The 24,083-nt window shown below is 43.5% G+C and overlaps 1 protein-coding gene across 4 annotated transcripts in view; it reads right to left on the bottom strand.

Annotated features, from left to right (window-relative positions):
* The window catches only part of NPAS2 (neuronal PAS domain protein 2), a 171,921-nt gene that overhangs the window by 125,643 nt on the left and 22,195 nt on the right, over positions 1–24,083 (bottom strand). The window contains exon 1 of one of the 4 annotated variants that reach the window (XM_074404246.1): positions 1,971–23,345. The exons of the other annotated variants lie outside the window; for them this stretch is intronic. The gene's annotated coding sequence lies outside the window, so the exon portion shown is untranslated. Of the gene's footprint in view, positions 1–1,970; positions 23,346–24,083 lie in introns of those variants that run through there. 4 annotated transcript variants of the gene reach the window in all.

The following is a 24,083-nucleotide window of genomic DNA, read 5'->3' as shown; positions in this document are numbered from 1 at the left end:
ACACACAGTTCTCAAGAAACACATCTGAAATGGAAGAACAGAAAAGAGTAAAAAGAGAAAAAAACAAATACCAGGTAAATTCTAATGAAAAGAATCTACTGTACATCTATTAATATCAGACAGACTCTAAGGCAAAAAGCATAACTTATTAGCTTATAAGCATAACTTTGACATCAGAGAGGCTCACAAAATAAAGATAAAAGTTTCAATTTACTTGGAAGGAAAGATAATCCTCAACCTATACACACCTAATAATATAGCCTCAAAATACATAGAGCAAAAAGTACCATACCTCAAAGAGAAACTAACGACTCTATCACAGTCATAAATTCCTGACATATCACATCAGGCAACACAACAATTAGGATAAATAAATTAGATCTGAGTAGCACAGATCTAATGGACAAATATGGAATATTATATCCAATAATGGGAGAATAAGCATTCTTTTCAAGCACACAGCAAACAAATATTGACCATTTAGGAAGAGGTTTTTTTAGGTCAAAGTAGACAATGTTTCAGTCCTCCTAAGAGGGGATTTGGAGCATCTACTCCAAATTCAGCTATTTGTCAGGTGACCAAATATTACACTGACTACAAAATAAATTAACTAACTTGTAAATGACTGCCTTTAAAATGATGTGCCTTATGTCACCCCAAAGAACAAGAGCTGTTTTCCCCACTCACACACCTCACTGGACTGAGCAAACAAACAGCAAATTAGAAACAGTATAGAAGCTACAGCACCTAAAATGATCGAGAACCTAGAGAAAAGATACCCTTCACCCCAACTCTTGGAAAACAACGATTTGTTACTTGCTAGAATGTCAGTAGAATAAGAGCAGGAATCTTTGTTTTGTTCACAGATGTATCAGTATCTAGTGCATGACAGCATTTGATAAATACTTCTGATGATGGGCTGAATAAATGAATGAAGATCCTATACTACTACTACTTTGCCTTTCCCTGTGGCACTGTAATAATTCTCAATATTTTGTGATGCATACGCTATTTGGCAAGTAAGTGATCTAATCATCCCATATTCAGGTTCAGACATGGTATTTCAGAAAGGAAGCACCCGACATCTGCATTGCTTTTCCATGCTCCTGATGCCAGGTTAACTCTGAGACTGCTGGACAAACAAAAAGATGCCAAGATGGACATATCTGGGCTTGCTCATGGTGGCAAAGCCTGCTGGGGAAAGCAGAAAGACAGTAGATGAAACAAAAATGAACTCAGCTCTACTTCTTTAGTGTTTTTCTTTCAGGGAGGGGAATAAAATCACACAGTAAACAAATGACTGTAGCCTGCTCTTGACAAACAGTGTCAGGAGTATCCGAGGAGAAAAGCAGAAGATGAATAAGAATGCTTTGCACTGATCAACTGTTCTCTCCCCACCACCCCCTGGCCTCAACTCCTCTGCCAGTGCTCACTTCACTTTCACCCTTTCAGGCCTCATGATGGCACAGCTAGGGCCCCACCAGCGCCAGATGATGGGCAGAGCAACCATCCATTCACAAACGGGAGCCGAGCATGAACACTGATTGAAGTGCGGTGGGTCACCCTGGGCTGTCAGGCTGAGGGTTGGGTCCAGGCTGGCATCAAAGTCAGTGAAGAGACAGGAATGAAGAGATATCAGGGCCAGGGTCTAGGCAAGCACTTAGGGTTAGTAAAAATTATAGCTGGAGGCAGCTCAAGGTTTCCATCTGCAGTACTGCCTCAAGTGTGACCTTCCAGAACTTCGAGTTTGGTCCAAACAGGAGTCTCCTTGTTCCCAAGGTCAGCAGTTTGTCCTTCCTGGACAGACCTCCTTGAGTTTCCAAGTTAAATGGAAGCATGACTTCCTGAATGTGTATTGGAGATCCAGTCAGTAACACCAAACACTTGGAATTGCCCCCTTTCCATATTCTTCTCTGAAATGGGCCAGAGGGTGGATTTTTGACTAGGGTTCTGAGTGCTTAAGAGCTTACCTTCTTATTTTAACTAGAAGTCATGGTGGTGATTGGTGTGGCCAGGTTACCCGACTCGAGCAAAGGTGTCCTACAAAGTAGAATATGTCAGCAGTCACTGGTCACTGGTCAGGGAACCAGGAGAATCACATGATCTTCTGAAAGGTGAACAGAGGTAGGGGGCAGTCTTCTAAGAACACATAGCAGGTAAGTGGGTCTTCAGCTCCACGCAAGCAGACGGGAGTCCAGGCTACGTTCCCAGTACAGAGGGAAGGTTGAACATGCATCGGGAAGAGCAGGCTGGCTCAGGTGGCAGCTCAACCTGCTTCCTCCCATGGACTCCCAGCATCACAGACAGAGAACCGATTCGCACTTGAGTTCAGGGTTCTTACGTCCAAGAATATTACAGTTTAACTAATTACTCCATATTAGCAGTTTTCAAAGTGTGGTCTGGTGACCCTTGGGAGCTCATGTCCTTTTAAGGGGATCCATAAAGTCTAAACTATTTTCATAATGCCAAAACACTATCTGGTCTTTTTCAATCTCATTTTCTCACAAATGTACAATAGAGTTTTCTAGAGGACACTGGCACATGATATCTACCTTCTGTGAAACTGGATATTGAAGAGATTTGCAAAAATTAAAACAATGCTACTCTTCTCACCAAATTATACTGCTTGGGGAAATATAGTTATTTTTGTGTTAAAATGCAATGCACTTATGATTATTTTTAAATGAATTAATAAACTTTTTTTTTTTTTTTTTTTTTTTTTTTTTTTTTTTTTTGAGATGGAGTCTCACTTTGTTGCCCAGGCTGGACTGCAGTGTGCGATCTCAGCTCACTGCAACCTCTGCCTCCTGGGTTGAAATGATTCTGCTGTCTCAGCCTTCCATGTAGCTAGGACTACAGGCATGTGCTGCCACACCTGGCTAATTTTTTGTTTGTTTGTTTGTATTTTTAGTACAGACAGGGTTTCACCATGTTAGCCAGGATGGTCTCAGTCTCCTGAACTCGTGATCTGCCCACCTCAGCCTCCCAACCAAACTGCTGGGATTACAGGTGTGAGCCACCGTGCCCGGCCAATAAACATTTTTAAATATTCTCAGTTTTCATTTATAAGGTGATAAATACTCATAGATAAACCCACATAAACAAAACCTCTTTGGGATTCTCAATAATTTTGAAGAATGTAAAGGAATTCTGAAATCAACAAGTTTGGGAACTGCTGCTCTAAATTTTCAACATAAATCCATGGTTACAAATGTTGACACTTACCACAAACACTTAGCAGTCACTTTAAAGACTAAGGGAATGTTGTGCCCCATTTTTTCTTTGTTATGTAGATGTGCAAGCAATATAAAAGACTTGGCAACCATTTTTCAATGTCATGCTCCTTGGTGCCTCAGAAATGGCTCCACAGTTTCAAGGCAGACACTTCCCACGTGTCCCAAGGCAAGGTTTTCATAGAGTTTTTATTCCAAGGAGTTGTTGGCTGATTGAATGGAAACTTAATGCCGAACCCAGGACCATTAAATGTTGCAGAGGCTTTACTTGTATCCAAATCTTGTATCACACAATATGAGAAAAGATCAGGAAAATTTGTGAGCAATTCAAATATACTAATATTTTATCCTGACGGACTACTCAGTCTAGAACTTCAGGTAATCTGGTAAACGACTAAAGCAATAACCATAAAACGTTTTTCTGATTCAGATGAACCCTCTTCCTATACCCAATCAACACGTAAGTCAACAAGCTGAAAAGATAAAAGGTATCCCACATGGGCTCTGAATTATTTATAACTCCCAAAGGCATAGGATGCTAATTCATAATAACGTAAGTCAACCAAATTCCCACCAGGCATCTAGCTCCTGATAGCTCAAGAGCACTACACATCCCATCTTCATGATGTCTCAGCATAATGCTTTCACAAATAGACCAGTCTATGTATGACAGAAATATTTTCATTGACATGTCAGACAATTCCTAAGTGCTGAGTTGTGTTTAGCTTGGGTTTGGCAGCATGACAAATTAAGGTGTGCTTTAGGCCCAAAGCTTGCATTCATGGAGGGCACTGCCCATGAGAGAACGAGACGGACATGTGCAGCAATCATCACACTGCAAAGCGGAATGCAAGGAGGGCTATATAAATTATACACACATATACATTAGAGCTCACAGATGGAAGAAACTAAAACGAGAATGGTCAAAATGGCAAAGATATAAAATATTTGCACAAAAAAGATGTCTACACCATTGTGTGAAAATGGTCCAGCTGTATTTAAGGATGCAACTCCTTAGCACTCACTTCCCATTCCTGTGTTTAGACTAGTAAGAAGAAAGATAGAAAATCTATTTAGAGTCATTCACACTGACCCATTAGATATAATTCCCCATGAGCTCAAGCTGGGCTTCACATCCCTCTAGTCTGTTGAAAAAAAGGAAACACTCCTCCAAACATGGGGTACAGATCTGTGTGTGCACAGGCTGTGTGACCACTGATAATGCATATCTTTCTATCTGCCTGGATCTGTTTCTCTAAGACACAAATAGCAGCTCAGAAAAGGGCTCATAGGTAACTGCATGGGGCGCCCATCAAACCAACCAACCAACTAATCAACTAAGTAACCCACCATCAAAGTGGGGACGAAGAAGCAAGGTCTGGCAGCTGTGGCCCTCTTTTGCTTGAATGGAAACAGTGTGGCTGACCATCCAACTCCTATGCCTGTGAGATGCTCCGGCACTCAGGATAAAGGATCATTGTGCTAAGTGCTACTAGCTGTAGACTGGTCCCTTCTGCTCGTGCTCTTATTTTAGGCAGCGAGGGGGTAGGGCTGTTGTTTCAAAGTAGGCTCTCAGAGGGATCAGATTAACCAAGTGGATGGGTGACTGCCGTGGTGGCACTGCTGTACACAAGCTAGGCTCTTGACACAGAAGTGAAGATACATCCTTCCTCATTAGAGAGAACACGACCTTACAGCAAGGCAGGGCTTACTCCTTTCTGACCCGATAACACCATTTCACTAACAGCGCTGCACATAGCTGTTATTCATACTGCCAAAAGGCAGGGTAAGAAGAGGGTCACTCAGGTACATCCCACTCAGCTGCCAGGTCTAGTCTGCAGAGGACACAAACTGGGAGGCATACACGAGCAACTCTCATAAAAGGAAGCTCAATAAGAGGTGGTGGAGCACTGTCTGCCCCTTTCCACATAGAATCTAAAGCCAAACTATGTGCAAAAGCCACGCCCAATGCGTGTTTCAAGTGTGAGAAAGGAACAGCAGTGTGCTGACTTGTTGGAGAAACCGTGCCATGGTACGCGTGGTTAACCTGGGCAAACCTGAAAACCTACTCTACTGAGGGCTCAGAAAGGTCACGGTAAGGGAAGCTCTGGGCAGTGACTGTCAGTCATCCGCTGGGTCACCATGCCCTGCACCACCTGACCATGGCCACCTGCACTGCCAAGCTATGGTGAACACCAGTCCTTGATTTGAAATAAAAATTAAACTGCCAGGTAATGAAACCTTCCAACTTTGCTTTTCAGACAAAAGCAGAAGTTAAAAACAGCTCCATGAACATCAGCTGTTTCTGATTTAGAGGCAAAGAAAACCCCCAACCAACCTTCAGTAAACATGACCAAAAATGCCAAAACAAACAACATCCGCATCTACTGAAGTGGCTGAACTTACTGCGTGGGAGCCGGACCCCTTTCTGAGGTCTGTCTGAGGAGCAAGTCCTGGACACAAAACCACCATGTGTTTGTGAACACATCTCCTTAGCAGCAGCTCTGACTCCAGCTTTCCTTGGTTGAGATGTATACTTTAACTTTTTTCCTTTTACCCACCCAATAGGTGGTGAGAATGCTATCATGACATTTTCTCAGCATAAATTCTTTATCTACAGTCTATTTTTAACTACTGTTTATCAATTTTAATCTTGACATAATATATTTTTGGACTGGAAACATTTTAAGTACTACATATATATATACGTTGTACATGTATGTGTGTACACACATACACATACATTCTTTTCTTAACACATGCATAGTTCAGTACAGATCCCTTCATACAAAAAAAGTGGCAAGTCCTGTTGCTATCTTCCCCAGTCCATTGGGCTGGTAGTCACGGGGTGGTACAGAGAGGTAATCTGTTTACACTTCTCTTTCTCGATACATGTACCAACAGCCGGACCCAGAAAATGTGCCCAAAGGTTTTCACATCTGTTGTGAAAAGGCCAAGCATTTGCCAAGCATTGCAAAGTGAAAACAAGGCAGAATACGAGTGGTAGGTCACATTCTTCTACCCGGGATGACCTGATTCAACACCTGTAGAAGAGGCCCCCAGGCGTGTGGTCCAGTCTCACCCTTCTCAGATATGTCTCCAACCCAGGCCTCCATCCTGTGTTCCAGACCCCTGAGCCCACCTGGCCCTCGCATGACTGTCTGGCTGACAAAGAGCTCTCAAGCTGCACAGGTCCAAATCAGAGGCTGCCATCTTCCCTGTCCAAGGCGGTTCCTCTCCCCCACTTTGTGTTTCTTATGTCAGAAAAGGACATCTCTGTTCTCCCGGACATCCCACCCATCACACTTCCATCAGTTCCAGCTTCAAAATCTACCTTAAATCCACCCCATTCTCTGTCTGCACTGTCAGTATCAAGCCCAAGCCAGCAGACTGAGCTCTAGTCTAAAGTTTTTCAAGTGTTCTCCCCGATTTGGCTCCTGCTTCTCTCTTCAGTGCGCTCCTCAAGAGTAGACACAGTAATATTTTAGAAATGCCAATCAGATCAGGCCACTGTGTAGCTCAGAACCCTTCAGCCCATCATTCTTCATTAAAAAAGCCAGGGTGGGCCAGGCATGGTGGCTCACAGCTATAATCTCAGTGCTTTGGGAGGGCTGAGATGGGAGAATCCCTTGAGGCCAGGTGTTTGAGACCAGACTGGGCTACAAAGTGAGACCTCGTCTTTAAAAAAAATAAAAAAAATTAGCTGGGGGTGTTGGTGTGTACCTGTAGGGAAGCTGAGGTGAGAGGATCGCTTGAGCCCTGGAGTTTGAGGCTGCAATGAGCTACGATTATGCCACAGTACTCTAGCCTGGGCAATAGAGTGAGACCCTGTCTCAAAACACAAAAGAAAACAAATAACAACGAATAACAAAAAAAGAACCAGGCTAAGTCCGGGGGGAGTAAGGGAAGTACAAGACGAGCCTGAAAAGTCAGAAGAGCTCAAAGAATGATGAGGATATGTCAGAAGCCAGCTAGAAACAGCTCTTCCCGGCCAAATCTGGGACAAGTGGAGAAGCCAAACTGTAATTATAATCCACAGAATAAGAGAAATCTACAAATCCACACTGATACAGGGAATAAAGAAAGAATGAATGGATGGAGGAGAAGAAAAGCTCCTCCTTCAAGTAGACTGCCAGCTAACACATGTAGAAGGGAGGACTGAATTAGAAAGTTACCGTTTGGCAACCACTGTATTAATGATGCTTCAAGCAGGAAACATTAATGGACATTAAAACTAGTGGGTGAGGCTTGATGAGAAACAGCGTATTTACATAGTCTCAGAATATCTCCCACAACATAGTAATTAAAAGGAAAAATAGTTCAGTGGAGAAACCTGGCAGATACGGCCTTAATCGGGCGATCGAAGTTAACATCACCAGAAATGGGACTAATCAACAGCATGGTCTTCTGATACATTGCATCATTCTGATATTCCTGCCAAAAGCACAGAATCTGAATCTAATCATTAGAACACATCAGACAAACCCCAACTGAGGGTCATTCTGTGAAGTAAATGACCTGTAATCTTCCAAAACGTCTAGGTCACGAAAAACAAGTGAAGACTTAGAGAACTGTCCCAGATGGAAGAGACTAAGCATCAGAAGACAACTAAATGCAACGTGTGACCCTGTATTGGATCCTGAATCTGTAGAGGATGTTATTGGGACAATCTGTGAAATTCCAAAGGGGTCTGAGCATTAGAAAGAAATACTGTATCAGTGTTAATTGCCTTCTTTTGATGACTGAACCATGGATACATACACAGGAAAGTGTCCTTAAGCCTCATATCTACAACTTAGCTTCCAAGGTTTAGTAAAAAACAGTAATATGTTTATAAATACAGATCGTGATAGGCAACTGTGATCCAATGTTAACATTCTTGGCAAAGGCTATAATGAAGCTAGTTGCCCTGTTCTTGCAATTTTTCTCTTAAGTTTGAAATGATTCTAAACAAAAAGTTAACACCAACCAAACAACCCACCCACCCTTACCACTTTCCCAGTGCACTTTGGGCAAAATTACCAGGCCCTTGGTAATCTGGTTGCACCTATTATATCTATCCACCCCTCAAGGCACATTTCCCATCCTCTCCACCCAAGGTGTCCTTCTGTGCTGTTCCCTCTACCTGAAAAGCTCTCCTTGCTCCCCTGGCATCACTGGTTCCTACTCCCTTCCCACGGTTCAGCTCTAACTTTAAATCCATCCATTTTCTCGGAAGGGCCACCTGTGTCCCCTAGATTGGACTGAACTTCCCATTACAAGGTGATATTCTACACTGATTTAGATTATCCATTTAATGCCCATCTATCCCACTACTCTATCAGCTCTGAGTTTGACTTGTTTACCTCTTTCAGTTCCCAGGGCTGAAGCATGGTTTCTGGAATAAAGGATTGAAAAAAGGTTCTCAATTACAGAGACCTGACCTGGCTTCCACTCTTGGAGGCTTCACTCTAGGAGGCAGTGGCCTTTCCACCTTTCCATGAAATGCATAAGCATGACTTTTTTTTTTTTTTTTTTTTTTTGAGACGAAGTCTCACTCTCTCACCCAGGCTGGAGAGCAGTAGCACAATCTTGGCTCACTGCAACCTCTGCCTCTCAGGTTCAAGTGATTCTCATGTCTCTCAGCCTCCGGAGTAGCTGGGATTACAGGCGTGTGTCACAATGCCTGGCTAGCATTAGTATTTTTTGTAGCAATGGGGTTTCACCATGTTGGCCAGCCTGGTCTCGAACTCCTGATAAGTGATCCACCCTCCTTGGCCTTGCAAAGTGCTGGGATTGCAGGCGTAAGCCACTATGCCTGGCCAAATGCATGCATTTTCATTATTTTACTCCAACACCTTATATTCTTGAGGTCTTGATTATGCAGCCTTAGTTTTACTAAACATCTCATAGAGCAGGAAAATTACCCTATGGAGGGCAAGGGCTGCAATATTTAAATCCAAATAAACAGGATGGGATACGCACACCGACATGTAGCATGATCACCCTTAATGACTTAAACAACTGATGTTGGTAATTAGGACTATTTTCAGAGTACAGAGAAGGTGATTAAAAAAATAAAGTAGGGAATAATTAATTTCCCATAATAGTCACACTGGGAGCTCTTGTGAGATCTGACATTAATTATATATTTCTTTTCTGTAATTAATTTCTATGTGCAGTCCTGGGGGCTCCCCGCCACCTTCTGAATTGCTCCTTGCTCAGCACCCTTAACTCTTCCAGCCCCACCACATCAGGCCAGCCGTCCCTGTAAAAAAAGGGAACACACAGACCACTGGAAACAGAGACCCTCACAGCAAAAACTTCAGTGCGACAACGCTTTCCCTGCTGAGAGAGGAAATTAAAGTAACTAATACAGGTGAGAGTCATGTTGGAAGGAATTTTTTTCTTTGCAGTTTTTAAAGCATTAAAGCAGAGGACAAAGGGAGAGACAATGCCAAGAGACCCGAATTCTGGTTTAACCATTGCCACCAGTGACTGGCCTGGCAAATCACTTTCTTTCTCTAGGTCTCACTGGTCACAGTTTTAAAATATGGATAGCACCTACATCCCTGAAGGCAGAGGCTGAGTCAGATGGCCCGTAGCTTTCACAGGGAGAAGGAACTACCATTTATAGCAAAGGTCTTGATATGATGCAGAAGAGAGCCAACAAGCCCTCCTGTCCATGACTTAACCCCTGACCTCTCTGTCTAGGCCTACCACGCGAACAAACTGGTTAACACTGAATCGTGTTTTATAAAGAGCTGCATCATTTCCTTCTCTTGAGTACTGACTTTTTCTTCCAGATTCCTAAAGGATCCCAGTAAAAACAAGCACACTGGCTTAACACTATGTATTTGGCCATCATCGGCTATATATAATGTTAAGGCAACGTGCTTGTTCTTGAATGCAAGGAGGCAGCTTGAGCTCTCCGAAGCAGACGTAAGAGAGACCAAGTGTTACAGATGACAAAATATACACATGTGGTTGTTTCAGTGGGACAAAGAGTCAGTTGGTGAGAACGGAAGGAAAGCCAAGTTCTAGAGTAATGTGTGTCCTTCATGTAGCAGACACTGGTTGCACAGAAACACTTGCTGTGGTCACACAGCCCAGGTTAGCAGGAGTGTTTTCATGCCCTCCATTTGGGGAGACTTGGCTAGGCTCCCACTCTTGGTGGCAGTGGCCTTTCATGATTAGAACCCTCCCTGAAATACATGCCTAGTGACCTATTCAATGGTTACCAAGTCACTGCAGTAGCTTGCCCTGGCCTGTTTCTGAGTATGGACCCAGGAAGCCCCATGGCCACATCTGAGGGCAGCCGTCAGACTGAGTGATAATCCACTGGGCTGTTCTCTCATTAGGCAGCTCCTCGAGAGCAAGGACTGGGCTTTTTATTTCCGTGTCCCTGCCATCCACTACACAGATGGGCTCGGCAAATGTTTTCAACAAATGCAAGCTCAGGGGCTATCTCAGGGAATAACAACATCTTATAATTTTTTGAGATGAAGTTTCACTCTTGTCACCCAGGCTGAAAGCAATGGTGTATCTTGGCGTACTGCAACCTCTGTCTCCTGGATTCAAGTGATTCTTCAGCCTCAGCCTCATGAGGAACTGGGATTATAGGCACCCACCACCACGCCTGGCTAATTTTTGTAATTTTAGTAGAGATGAGGTTTCGCCATGTTGGCCAGGCTGCTCTTGAACTCCTGACCTCAGGTGATTTTCCTGCCTCAGCCTCCCAAAAGTGCTGGGATTACAGGTGTGAGCCACTGCGCCCAGCTGGGAATGACGTCTTAAGCTTGTGCTTGGACAGACTGTCCTATCCCTGCCGCACCAGCCACTCCCAATTCCGGCAAAAATGCACCCCCCTTACCACTCTCCATCACCTGCCCTGCTTACCCAGGTGCTGTCTTACTACCTGCTCTGAAATTTTTAAATGATTCATAATGCATCTGAAAAGGTCAGGGTACAAGCAGAGTGGACACCTCTCCCTCTTCTCATGTTGTGATCCTCCTCTGGCCACCACGGGTGCTTCCTTTTGATTCACATGGATTATGATTGTGCTAAACACATGCTCCCTACACACACATTCTCTACGTTGCTTCTGATGTCCGAGCTGCTAAAGTAGATGCTATGCACTTGGAGTATGCCCTGTGGCTTGAATTCTGTGAGCCTTACTTCAATTTCTTTTCTTTACAAACATGAAATTTTGAAAAATAAATTTCAGAGTCTGAATGAAAAATATTTTCTTTTCTTTACCGTGAGTCTTTACTAATTTACTTCCAATTAGATCTAAATGAACGTTTAAATGTTTATCAAAGAACACTTCTTCCACCTCCAACTAGCAGGTAACACAGATGCCCTCTAACTGGATCTGTGCAGAGGACCGGGGGCTTGTGAGAAAGCAGACAGCATTGGGAGCTTGTGCTGAGGAATGCGGACAGTCATGTAATAAAACAGTTCTCAACCAAAATTAACTATGTGTTTAATTCAGGAAAACAAAGGTTACTAATTAGCAAACAGAATTAAACATGTGACACTTAAAAGAAGTACTAATGGATGGTCTTGTCTGATTTTTACTGGGCAGTTACATGCCATAGGGAGGGTTACCTGGAATTGCCAGACAGACCTGGATCCATTTTTCTGATTTGGTTTCGGTTTTGGATGGGTTTCTCTCAATATGTCAATTTCAGACAAAGCTCCTTAATTTTGCTTAAGTAGGGCTCTTAGCTCCAATCCCTCTAATCAAAATGTATTACTACAAGATGTGATAAGCAGAACGTGTTTGGAGAAAGAGGGATTATTTCAAGCAGGGGTTCTCCGAGGAGTCCTTGGGAGAAAGCAGCATGGGCTCTCACCCTTACCCTAACCTTCCCCATGCAAGCTGAGTGGGCTGCGACTCTCCGTACTAGGCATTGAACTTTTCCTCTAAGAGTTTCGGGGAAAGTTGGTTAAGAGCCAGTGATTCATCAGACAGGCAGGAGAGCCGAAGCTGGTGCTACCATCTGCCAGCCCTGTGTGTTTGGGGAATGGGCCCGGTTGCCTCACTGCTGAATTCAGCCCCATGCCTGGCACGTACTAGGGGCTGTCACAACTTGATGAATGCAAGAATGGATGGAAGGACAGAGAGAAGGCTGAACGGAGGGAGATAAACATGAGACCAGCAAGTAGACAAAGTTCCATTTTGATTAGGCTCTGAAGTGCTTTCTCACAACTGGATTCTGGAATAAATGCATGACGGACCAACAAGGAGGTAAAAACAAAATCTGTAAGAACGAATACGAGCCACTTGGAATGCCAGTGCTTTTCACGGAGACATGCAAACCTTCACAAATAGGATCCAAGGAAGAGATTCCAAAAGTTGTGACATCTGTCACTCCCTCTTTGCCCCCTGAATCTCGGGTGGGTCCAGTGCTAGCTACCGTCGAGGCCTTCGTGAGACCGGCTAAACAAGACTTGTCTAGGAATCACAAAGGGCAAGTAATGACTCACTGAAACCCCAGCACTCAAACAGGGGTGCACACTCAAGTCTGAGAAGACAATGTCAAGAAAAAGAAAAGTAATGACCCAGTGGATAGCGAACTTAAGGATTAAAACCCCCAAGGTAGAAAAACGAACACAGTCTAGAACAGTGCTGTCAAGAGAAACATAATATGAGCCACATATGTAATTGCAAATGCTTAGAAGCCATATTTTTAAAAGGATATAATTTTGAAAATATATTTTATTTCACCTTACACACAATTTTATTTCAACATATAATCAATGTTAAAAAATAATAGCAGAGCTTGCATTCTTTTTTCCTACAAAATCTTTTAAATCCAGTATGTACTTTACACTTACGGGGCCTCTCACGCAGCATTTCAGGGTCCAGAACTCAACATTTCAGGGTCTCAATAGCCACACTATGTGCAGGTGCAGAAACAGGTGAATGTATGTCCCAACACTGGGTATCATCAAACGAAGGAGCAGGTTTGGGGTGCACCTCCTTTGTGGGGCCTCGGTTATTTGGGTCTGCGGTTATTTTTGTGGATTCCTGCCATACAGTTTTAACAAAGCTGTCACTCGTAGTGCTTCTCACCTCAGTCCCAGGGTGAATGCCTAAGCCTGGCCTCCTCATCGTAATTCAGGCTAGAGCTGGAGTCCAAGAGAAGGGCCTGTGACCAGGCAAGACCAATTAGAATCCTTCCCTAGGACTGATAAGTAAAAGCCTGGGGAAAATGCTTCCTCTTTCCCATGGAGTTGCTAGGGTAGATTCTAGGTCTCTCCCTATCATAGAGACCTTGAATCCTAGTTTGTCCCAGGGGCAATGAAAAGGCAAAGAAACACCCTACTTCTAAGCCCTGGGGCCCCGGATTAGGTCTCTCTTGTTCAGATTCAGCCACCTACTCCACTTCCTTCCCAGCAGTCGCTCTTACTTCCTTAAGCCACTTAGGGTTGGGTTTCAGCCACTCCCACAACTTGTAGGCATGCCCTCCCACTCCATGCCTAAAAGTCTGTCTCTAGGGCTACATGCCAGGCTATAGAGAGGTCACTAGCCAGACTCTAAGGGAGGACTTCATCTTTTTTTTTTTTTTTTTTTTTTGAGATAGGGTCTCACTCTGTTGTCCAGGCTGGAGTGCAGTGGTGAAATCTCTACTCACTACAGCCTTAACCTCTCGACTCAACTGATCTTCCAACCTCAGCCTCCCAAGCAGCTGAAACTAGAGGTACATGCCACCACATCCTGCTAATTTTGTGTGTGTGTGTGTGTGTGTGTGTGTGTGTGTGTGTGTGTTTGTGTGTGTGTTTTGTAGTGGGCTGAAGCCATCCGCCCACCTTGGCCTCCCAAAGCGATGGAATACAAGCGTGAGCCACTGCACCCGGCCCAGGACTTCATCTTTCAAGTTCCATCAATGCTGTGCAGCACTTGTTCCCTCCTTAGGTCACCACGTTGTTTTCAGATCTGAGGCCTCACACCTCCACCCAGCCAACAGACGTGTGCCAGAGGCTGAGCGGCTCCACCTGGCTGCAGATGCCCCTGGGCTCCCCTTTGTTCTACTCCATGTGTCCACTGTCTTACCTCACTGCCCCTCCAGCACCCTGCCTCAAGAAGCAGCAGGGTGCCATGAGTTTGCCTTTTCACTGTAGGATCTAACTGGCTTCCTCGTGAACCATATGAAAGGCCTATTCTGAAACACTGACCTTTTAGAATCAAGTGAACACAAAAGGAGACTGTTCCAGGCCCGAGGTTACAAACACAAAGACGATCATGTCCTCTCCCCATGCATGAGATTTTCACTGGTATTCCTAGCATGACAGCAAATATGTACCGTGTTCAACCAGGAAACAGCCCCTTAGGACACTGCTGAGCTACTCCTTAGGGGGCTGAGGAAATAAAGCCAAATGTGGCCTTGACCCCATCGTAGAGGACGATTTACTGAGCGGATTCCAATAAATGTAAATTTAAATTTATACACAATGCTGTTTTTTTCAGAACCAAGATTCCTTAGCTTAATGCTTATCAACTCTCCCTCCTGTTTAGGTCTCATTCGCTCCTATGCAAGTTTCTGAGAGAAGCTGAGAGGTGCCTTCTGTTGTTTGATCGATACATTCCCATGACAACAATTCATTCACTGTAGTTATAATGGATAGTCTTATGAAATCTTAAATAGCTGCCTTGAAAGTCCACAGGGGTGCAGACAGGGCTCTTTACTCTACCTTACATGATAGAAGTTTATAAGATAGGTAATTAAAATCCACAGTTCAAATTATTCTTGCTCCTCTTAGGAAGTTCAGTGTGCTAATTTAATGCTTAATGTTTTAAGGGCTATGGAGAGATAATGAGTGAAATTCATACTGAGTTTTTTTTTTTTTTTTTTTAAGAAACCTCTGCACTCCCCTGCAGGAACTAGTACTAATCCACCCAGTCTGGTGCCTCTGCAGGGGGCAGGCAGAAAGGGTCCACACTTGCTATTTTGTTCATTTTCCTCCTGTAGCACTGAACAGCATGGGACATCAGGGCAGGGAGCAGTGCCTCCCATCTTTCTTGCTACGTAGAGGCAGTGACTCCACCGTGAGTGCATGAATCCCTCCCTGCAGTGCTCCACCACAAGTGAGCTCACTGTTTCCCTTCTTCTCCACTCTAGTCAGACAGAGTGGAGGACTGACTGTCAGGACAGGTTTGTGGGGCCAAATGGGGTATGCTGTGCTAGCCAAGGGTCGCTGCATTGACGGATGTAAACATCTGTAAAATGAGGTCCTGTTCTTACACGGGTGGGCAGAGTTCCATGGGGGAAAATTCTCGCCTCCACATGGCCAGGACACCCATTCCTGGAGGCTTTCAAAAACTCTTATTTCCTAAACACAAGGCAAGTGATCTAACCTGCTGGAACCTCACTTTCTCCTGGTCAAAACGGGAGCACAACCCCAGCTGCTTGATTTGGTTATTGCAAGAAGCATGGAGCTAACCTGAGATTCCCTGAATAGCCTCCTCCACAGGGTCCACCTGTAGGGGCAATTGCTTTCTTTCCTCTTCCTTTACTAAAGATCATTTTTGACTGTGTTCCCATCTACCACACACCTTCCCGATATAAACAAGACTTCGCTCATGCAAAAACCCGGAAGACCCAGACAAGAAAAGTAAAAATTTGAAATCTCCCATGGACTTATGACCCAAGACAACCACTATTAACATGTTGTGTTTTCATTCCTGGGCATGGGAGCATTTTACAGAGTTGAGCTTATGCTGCAGGTATAATTTGGCATAGTCTCTTTTTCACTGAACATGATATGCATTTTCGCATGTTACTCTGTAGCCCCCAGAAACAACACTTTCCATAGCTGCATGTGGGGCTCAGGGTTTATTTAACCCCACCAAGCCTTTCAGAAGTCTTGGCTTCCAACTTTTTGCAAACACACTGGTTAGCAAAACCTTTTGAGTTGGGCTTATTCCCTTGGGAGCAGTCCCCAAAGCAGAATGACGGCGTTCAGGTTTTGAACATGTCAAGGACCTTGATGCATACTGCAGAAGGCTTTCCCTGTGCTCATGCTGTGAGCAATGCTGTGGAAAGCCCATCACACATCCCTAGGAAGTACCTTTCAGGATTTTTGATTTTTTAAAAATTGTGGTAAAAGACATATAACACGGAATTTACCATGTTAACCATTTTTAAGTGTACAGCTCAGTATTATTCACACTGTTGGGCAAACTATATCCAGAACTTCTTAATCTGGCAAAACTTAAACTTTATTCCTATTAAATGATCTCTCTCCATTCCTCCCTCTCTCCAGCCCCCACAACTCCTATTTCATTTCCCATCTCTGGATTTGACTGCTCTGAGTACCTCATATAGGTGGAATCATGCAGTATTTGTCCTTTGGGACTGGCTTATTTCACTCAGCATAATGTCTTCAACATTCATCCATGTGGTAGCAAGGATCAGAATGTCCTTCCTTTTTTTTTTTTTTGAGACAGATTTCACTCTTGTCGCCCAGGCTGGAGTGCAGTGGTGCAATTTCAGCTCACCACAACCTCCGCTTCCTGGGTTCAAGTGATTCTCCTGCCTCAGCCTCCCAGGTAGTTGGGATTACAGGTGTATGCCACTATGCCTGGCTAATTTTGTATTTTTTGTAGAGATGGGGTTTCACCATGTTTGCCAGGTTGCTCTCGAATGCCTAACCTCAAGTGACCCTCCCACCTTGGCCTCCCAAAGTGCTGGGAGTGTTACCCCCAAAGGGATTATGGGTGTGAGCCACTCCACCTAGCCTTTCCTTCTTCTTTAAGGCTGAGGGATATTCCACTGTACGTATAAGCCATATTTTGTTTATCCATTCATCCAGTGATAGACACGTGGTTTGCTTGCACCTTTTGGTGACTATGAATAATGTTGATATGAACATGGGCGTATAGCCTTGTAACATTTTTTTGGATACCTTGATTGATAAAAACTGATTTTGTCCTTTTTCTTTGCACATTTTTGACTTCCATTTTCCTGTTAACCATACACCATTCCTTCCTCTTCTGTACCCTCACATGAATGAATGCCCTCTGCCAGAAAACAGAATGGATCCCAACCTTTAGAGGCTGAAGACTTGGCAGAAGAGTTTGGCAGAGGACGGGAATTTACACTTGAAACTAAATCTGATGCAACCTGTTCTTGGGCCAGAATTTGAGAACTCGATTACAGTATTCGTTTTAAAATTTGTTTGTTTTCCTTATACTAAGATGTTAATTCTTTTCTGCAAATTCCTCTAAAGATTACTGATGTTTACATTTTGATTATCTTTTTATGAAGTATATGAATTTAACTCAAATCTGTCAGTATGTTCTTTAGCGATTTCATTGAATCTTGGAAAATTCTATATACTGAATTTCACACGTGTTTCTTTTTCTATTTTCTCTTGCTTTAAAAAAAAGAGTTACTGTTAGATTTATCTGGAATTTAAGTTGGCTAAATAGGGTAAAGTGAAGACGTAAAATTTTATATTTTGTTTTTGAAAAAATCTAACCACTTTCCCTGACCATTACAGCATCATCTCTCCCTCCCCAGTGACTCTTGATGCCTCTTTTAGCCAACATCAAATTCTTACGGACAATAGGACCTCTGTGGGACCAGAACCACGCTGTGTCCATTCCTCTCCTCCCTGACCTCTCTCCAGTTTTTCAGAATCTCTTTGTTACAGACTTGAGCCCTGAGAAACCTGCTGTCTCCGGAAACCCTCCACAACCTTGCTTTAGAGCAAAGTAAAGAATGTAACAATTCAAATTTCTTCCTACAGAGAGTGAGGAAATGCATTACGGCTTTTTGTAAATACAGAAAAGTCATGCCTACCATTTTATAATAATGCTGTGATTAGAATAGAGTTGAGGCAGAGTTTTTCAAGCTGAAGGAAGCCCAGAAATGATCTACCTGGAGTTCTGACCCAATGAAGAACCTGAAGACTTGGGAGGTGAAACAAACTGCGTAAACTCTGCAGCTAATGACGGCGTGGCTGGAACTCACTACCCTTGTCTTTGCTTCAAGCCATGCTCCTCCCACTGTGACCTGCTGCCACTGTTCTCTCCTTTCTTGGATTTACTGGTGTCACAATTAGACAAGGAGATGACCATTTAGCTACTGACCCTATTCAGGGTGTCTTACTGTCACTCACACACTCAGCCACACAAAATCAAAACATCCAACTATCACCCTAAACCAGAGAAGAGAGAGCTGACTTTAGATGGATGCACCACACTGGTCTGAAAGATGCCAGCAGAATGGTCTAGATGAAAGGCATCTTGCTCGTGGAGCAGCACTTGAGAAAGGCAGCTGACTACCTTCCACTTCTCAGCAAGTCTGTAAACTTGGGTTACAACTAGATTTAAATGTGCAGAGAAACCTGTATTCCTGAGACGAATGCACAGAAAAGGGGTCTGGATGATCAGCAACATCCACCCTGTGCGCTGGGTATCCTGCTGGCCCACGCATGACAGGCTGCGCCCCTCGGCGGGGATCTTGGGACTCAAGGCAGAGAACATATCAGGGCAATTTGGGACAAACAACACGATTTTCTCCAAATAAAATTACTTTAACCAGCGTATAGTCTAAAATTAACTAGAGAGAGTCTTATTGGACATAAGGAAAAGTTTCTTGACTACTTGAAAGTTAAAACTAAAGTAATTTCCAGCTGCAGATCTATGTATTTGTTGACTAATGGGGAATATCCTCTTTATGCATCTCCAACTCTATATTGTTGAACTGTGCAAGTAATGTTCTCAAACCAATTTACACTAAAAAAATCACTTTTTCGCTGGGTGCGGTGGCTCACGCTTGTAATCCCAGCACTTTGGGAGGCTGAGGCAGGTGGATCATGAGGTCAAGAGATTGAGACCATCCTGGTCAACATGGTAAAACCCCATCTCTACTAAAAAAATACAAAAAAATTAGTTGGTGGCATGTGCCTGTAATCCCAGCTACTCAGGAGGCTGAGGCAGGAGAATTGCCTGAACCCAGGAGGCGGAGGTTGCGGTGAGCGGAGATTGTGCCATTGCACTCCAGCCTGGGTAACAAGAGTGAAACTCCGTCTCAAAACAACAACAACAACAACAACAACAACAACAACAAAAAAGATCACTTTTTCAACCTATGATGGCTCATGTGTATTCCTCTCATTCAACAGGGTGTTTCAGAAAAAATAACGTGTGCTCTAGATGTGGAAGTGACAATTTCATGCTTGTGTGGCTCAATTCGAGGCTTTGGGAATTCTCTTTTCACTTCCTTTTCCTCCTCCTTTAAATCCTCCTTTCTGTTTTATGAGTTTCCTTGAATTCTAGAAGGGCACACACTCAAGGCTTCCTCCAGATCTTGCCTATAAGATCTGTGTTCCTAAGAACTCTCCATTCACACTACCCTCCCAAAGTATGATGGAGACATTTCTTCTAGAAAACTGTATGATCCCAGAAGATCACACCCTAAGAAAAACCAGGCTTATGGGAAAGGGCTGGACAGACCACTGAGGACTCATGGGACTTTGTAACCAGGGTCTTTGCAAATTCGATAACAATCCCAACAAAAACATGAGTCCAGTCAAATCTCCCAGGCTTGGTCACAGCATCACAATGACACAATCAGTGCAGGCTCCTTCCCTGGGCTTCTGCTTCCTCTACTTTAAGGGGAAAGTCCTTGAAAACATTCACTTCTAAATGACACCAGATTTGTCAACACTAAAAATAGGGTCCAGGCGTCCCCCTCTGCATCAACTCTTCTCTTTCTTCTTCTTTTAAACACAGGAGGACATCTTTTCGCAGTGTCTTCATTTGTACTTGTAGCTTTCCCAAACATAGTAGAAACCGAAGTAGTTCCTGAGGCCACGAAATCAGCCACTTCAGGTGCTAAAAGAAGGCACTTCTTTACTGTTCTTGGCTTTTGTCTAAAGGTCTTCATATACTGCGAAGGCGTTCTGATTGCATGTGCAATCAACACAGAACACTAGCATGCTGGGGGAAAACCTCACTACAACTTTTGAGTCCCACAGATGTCACACCTTGCCGAGTCCCCCATCAGTTCACTGGCTTTATTAAAAAAAAAGGATTTATTTTTATTGTGGTAAAGTATACATAGCATAAAGCACACAATTTTAACCATTTTAAGTGACTGTTCACTGGCATTAAGTATTTTACCACAATGAAGAAATATAACTCTGCTAGAAACTAAAAAAGAATTCCAAGATAAGAAAATAGTCATAAGTTATTTTTACTACCATCATCCTTCTTGTTTATTTTTAACCTGTCTTTTCTCAAATGCGGCTTTATAGATAGCAAATCAGCCCCAACAATATCACCAACATTTGAGATCCAACTCCAGGAAAGAGTGGAATGATTGTTCTTATTTCTCATACTCCAAAAGCTTGAAGGGTTCTGAGCTAAAAGCATGTATAGTAAGTGGTTCTCTTCCATTCCAGGTTTATGTTTTGGGGAGAAACAAAAGGGAAATTCAGCGCCTTGACAGCATGCAGTAGACTCTTCCATGGTCAATGCAGGCTTTTGGTGGATAACTGATGGCCTAGATCCAAACTGTGGCTGTGTGGCTGTGCCTTAGGTCTAAGGCAGATGGCTGAACCTTTCTGGGCCTCAGTTTACAAGCTATAAAGTGAGAATAGGGTGACATGTACAGCATTTTCAACACTTTATGGCATAAATAAGTCCTCATTAAATAATGCCTAGTATTATTGAAAGGCCATGACCCCACAACTAAAATATTTTAGTTGAAGGACTCACTAATACAGCATTTTTATTGTGTGCAACTAAACCTGAAAATGTCTTAGAATTCATAAAAATACTTTAAATAACTTAAAGACATGAATAATTATTGTTCTTTCAGTGACAAAAATAAATATTCTTTTTTAACTTAAAAAGAAGGCTTATTGTTATTCTTGGTAGTCAATGGCACAAGAACAGTTATTAGGAGAAAAAACTCTTGACAGCTTTGACTTAACTCCTACACACAGCGGATGTCATTTAATTTAAATGTACACACACACAAAGACAAGACAAGAAATGCCTTTTGAAAACCATCCTGTCTTCAAAATTTGCAGCTGTCTTTCAAAACCCCACATAATATTTTTAGAGTTTATTTATAAAACTTAAATACTTTAAACATGCTTTATGTAAAACCTAATGCTTTAAACTCTGGAAACTTTTCTTCATATATTCTAACAAAGTAAAAGATTCCAGTGTCTCCCTTGACTACCAATGATGTTACCATCCAAGAATCTTCTCTTAATATTGGAGAAAACACACAAGAAACATATAAGAAGAAAACCGTAGAGGAGGGGCACCAGCTTCAGAAAACCACATGTGGGCCTGCAGGTGCTGAAACCGTGGGCACTGAGGGCTGGGTCCTCATGACCAAGCCATTTGGGCATTGCCTCCGTTCGCCTCAGGTACCAACATAGCACCCAGGGTGGGGAAGCCACAGCACTGAACTTGCAGGGGTGGCAAAAAATTAACTGAAGAGGAGTAGGTTCCTACAGAAGTGCCAGAGTGGTTTGGAATAATCCATGCCTGGCCAGAAAACCCTCTGCCATGGTAAAGAACCAGGTCAGAGCTGAGAACAGGTGCGTGATGACATACAGAAGAATCTTTTACTGTCAGGGGAGTCCCTAGATGACAAAGACAGCTGGTTACTCCCAAAAATGGGCTAAAATCTGGGCTAGAGCTGTCTTGCCCAATAAAACAGCATGCCTCTCAGAGAAGCAGTTCTCTGATGTGAATCCCAGGTTGAAGGAAGGCAGTCAGGAGCTCACAGTACCTAGACACTGCACTGTCAACAAGCCCCTTGGCCAAGTGTGCAGCTGCCCACCAGGGCTGACATTAGGTGGCTGCAGTGTAGCCCCAGCTGGCACCCACCCAGGGCAGTGTGGGTGTTTACATCTGATCAGCTACCTGGCTGAGTGGCTCCCATGCTAACCTATGCCAACCAGTGAGCTGGGTCTGTTGTTTGTTCTTAGCCAGCGCTACATTGGTACTGAGAGACTGAATGTGCAAATGGACAATGGGCAGACCACATGTGAAAACAGAACCTGACCCAGGCTGCAGCAACCTGTCCAGGAAGCCAGGCCCTCATCCACAATAATCAACAGGGAGCCAGCCTGCTTCAAGTCAGACTTGGAGGAAGTCAGACCCTATTTCCAGCCACCAGCCAGGAAGCCAAACTATAACGATCAGCCCCATATGGCCAGGACTTGATTAATAAATGACAGCTGCCTTAATTCCACTCGGCTCCACTGCTTCCAACTTAGAACCAACCAGAGAGAGCCAAACATGCTCCCCTAGCCGATCACAAAGGAAGATCCATTTCTAGTTAGCCAGCTCCCCCATGCCAACGGCCTCCAATCAGGGCATGCCTGGAGCCTTCCATTCCTTCCATTGTGAGGCTTTCCTATCCTCTGCCTGCCTCTAAGTCTCTGCCAAACACAAGGGCTGGTGGCCGACACCCTGACTAGCACAAGTTCTGGATAAATGGCCTCTGCTTGTTCTCATCTGGGGGGGGTCTTTGTTTATTCCCATAGTACAATGTCTCTCGTGCTTTCCTTACCCTTGACTCTCTATCTCCTCTCACCAAAGCGGCACAAGGAAAAGTAATTAATTTCAATGAAAGAGTCAACTGTTGTTCCAGAAAGAGGTGCAACTATACACGGACCAGTACATACAATCACAAAACACTCTCTTCTCACTTTCTAGTAGTAAGTATGACTCATCTGGATGGCATCAATATTAAATACTCACTGATCTAGATTTGGAACAACCAAATGTTCCCCTATACTCATCTGCTGACACAAGAGTTAAATGAAAAAGATTAATATTAAGGGTTTGTTTCAAAACGTACTCCACAGTCGATGCGTATCGGTGTGATACCCTACACCTTTTATACCTGCAGAGCTGGTGGGGAATAATGCAGAAAACTGTTCAGAATGATGGGCTCCTCCTCAGTACCACAGGAGGCTAACTGGGCAAAGAAAGGTGAACTTTTCTATAGCATTTACTTATACTTATTTCTTCTAATTCTCTAAAAATTGGTGTTCCAAGTATAAAATATATGGTTAGGGAGATATATCAAAATACTTGCTGATCAGAGCCCCTGACTCTCCCAACATCCTGGGTAAGGGTACCTAGGGTCCTTCTGAGCCCCAAGCCTCCCCCCGGCCCCATGGAGTCCCCCTTCAGTGGTACCCCACACCCAGCACAGAGCTCGGCATGGTGGAAGCCTGGTACTTGCTCAGCAAATGCTGGGTAGATAAACTACTTCACTAACTGTGAGGCCGATGACACAAATCGTATATTTATTGGGTCAGTACTGAACGAAAAATCGGGTGGCCAAGCTGTGGGCCTGCAGATAGTGAGAGCTGACATGGCCCTGGGAGACTGTATTACTGGAGGCCCAGCCCTATCAGGGCAGGCATCTTCACTGCCATTTCTCTTCTCATCACCCCTTGGAGTATCTAGTCACCGGAATATTCCATTTCTGTCTCCTTTTGGGCAAACGGACGACATGGGAGCTGGAATTCCTTAGTTCTGGAATGGCTTATCAAGACAACATCTTCTCATTTTCCAACCTATCTGAACACTTGATTGACGGGTGAGATAAAGGACATTCTGGAAAGGAATTATTTCTTCACGCCAGAGTCCTTTCTAAACCTTATCCATCTTCCTTTATAAAGAGATCCCTTAGATATCTTTATAAATGTCATCTACTTCCTTAAGAGAAATGGAAATTTTTCTTCATCAAGACAACATTAAAGTGAATACTGGAGTTTGGAAAGCATTTTAATTTCTATTTCTTCTGTTTAACATTAAGTGTTAAGAAATAACAGAAAACAAGGGTCAGAGCCATTCCAACAATGAGCAAATAT

This window comes from Saimiri boliviensis, chromosome 1, assembly GCF_048565385.1.
Source record: "Saimiri boliviensis isolate mSaiBol1 chromosome 1, mSaiBol1.pri, whole genome shotgun sequence".
NCBI classification, from domain to species: domain Eukaryota; kingdom Metazoa; phylum Chordata; class Mammalia; order Primates; family Cebidae; genus Saimiri; species Saimiri boliviensis.
The sequence above is the reverse complement of the archived record's forward strand: the minus strand, read 5'-3'. Positions and strand labels throughout refer to the sequence as shown.